This window comes from Frankliniella occidentalis, unplaced genomic scaffold (genome assembly GCF_000697945.3).
Source record: "Frankliniella occidentalis isolate FOCC.00 unplaced genomic scaffold, Focc_3.1 Scaffold365, whole genome shotgun sequence".
Classification (NCBI taxonomy): domain Eukaryota; kingdom Metazoa; phylum Arthropoda; class Insecta; order Thysanoptera; family Thripidae; genus Frankliniella; species Frankliniella occidentalis.
The window spans coordinates 51414-52854 of NW_026267488.1; the positions used below are offsets into that span (position 1 = coordinate 51414).

The window sequence follows — 1441 nt, forward strand, 5'->3', positions numbered from 1 at the left end:
TGTACATTCTATTTTCTCCACAGCTTTGCTCAGGTGAGCCAGACAGTCAAGTTTCGACCTTGGATTAGGTGAACGACTTTTGAAAATTCTGAATTAGATTGGTGTAGTCCATAGTACCATAATGTTTGCATTATTGTGGTGGTGCCAAGCTATCCTTTACCACGGCCTTCTCTGCTTTGTTTGGAAGTTTTGTGAAGATGGATGAAACCTACCTTGGCTCCTTTTTTCCTCAGGTCCTTTGATAAACAGGTATTTTTAAACCTGAATCTAATCTAAAATTTCATATAAGCTCTACCGTTATAATTAAAACGTGACATTTTAAAACTTCTTCTTTAAAACTTCAATTTCTTGCCCATTTTGTTTCAGAACTTTATGAAAAATTTGACTGCTTGTGTAACATCATTTAGAATTATTGGATCTGCAGTTTAATTATGTCATAAAATTAGTTTCATGTGGTTCTGAGCACTGTGAATGGGGTAAGTTGAACATGTTCAATTCAATGTATTGATGCCCATTTTTGTAACGCCTCAGATAGTGATCTTACTCTTCTTTTAATTAATAGCTTGCTGCTGGTTGCTCTTTCTGCTTTATCCTGATTCTGTTGGTGAAGAGCTGTTCTTCTGATATAACTGGAATTATTCCTATTCATCTTTATTTCATTTGAATTCAGGAGACTGACAGGTAGATGTGCTTTTGTAATTGTTTTATGAACACAACTATTACATAAATCTTTTCAGGTTTTCATTTTTCTTTGCATTCTTGAAATTATTATGTCTGTGTTTTATTTATAGTTTGATTTTCAACTGTTCATGTTATATTGTTTGTTTGATTTCAATCAGTGTGATCGGATAGTTAGATGATCTTCGATGTTGTGCTGGTCAGAGGTCGTGGATCACGTTTCATAAAATTCTCGTACCTTTGCGGTACCCGATAGGAGGAAGGACCTCTCATCAAGGTAATATTTTCAACTGATCTCTCCTTATTCAAAAGTTGCTTGCTGAGTGTAATGCATTATTTGGTTTTACAGCCTGGGTTTGTCTCTCCACTCTTGATACTTCTGCATTAAATGCCAAAGTGGTTCAAGGATACCACGGGTTGACAATATCAGACTGGCTTTGAAGTTGAAATTGAGAGAACACGAATGGGCTCTAAAGTCTGGTTATATATTCATCATGAAATCAATTTGCCTTGATAAAGCATGTGTAGGAAACATAAAACCAGTCCACAATTGCATCGACCTTAGGTAAAATATGTCAGTTTGTTTCTCTCTTAGCTTATCTCTCTTTACTTTTTTAAGTTCAGTTTATGTAAATCTAAATTAATATTTAAATTCAAAGAATATTCATCACAATATTGTAACAACACTTTTGTAGATATGAGCAGGTTTAGACTAAAGTAACACATTCTATTTTTTGCCCGCAGCTTCTCCTGTGAGCTAGAC

At 34.6% G+C, this 1441-nt stretch overlaps 1 long non-coding RNA gene across 1 annotated transcript in view; it reads left to right on the forward strand.

The window, feature by feature from the left end:
* LOC127751156 (uncharacterized) overlaps positions 1-1441 on the forward strand; it is a 2102-nt gene extending 661 nt beyond the window's left edge. Inside the window, exons 2-7 of the long non-coding RNA XR_008012004.1 lie at positions 24-249; positions 367-476; positions 563-681; positions 840-955; positions 1028-1243; positions 1423-1441. This is a non-coding gene — a long non-coding RNA (uncharacterized LOC127751156). The remainder of the gene's footprint in view (positions 1-23; positions 250-366; positions 477-562; positions 682-839; positions 956-1027; positions 1244-1422) is intronic.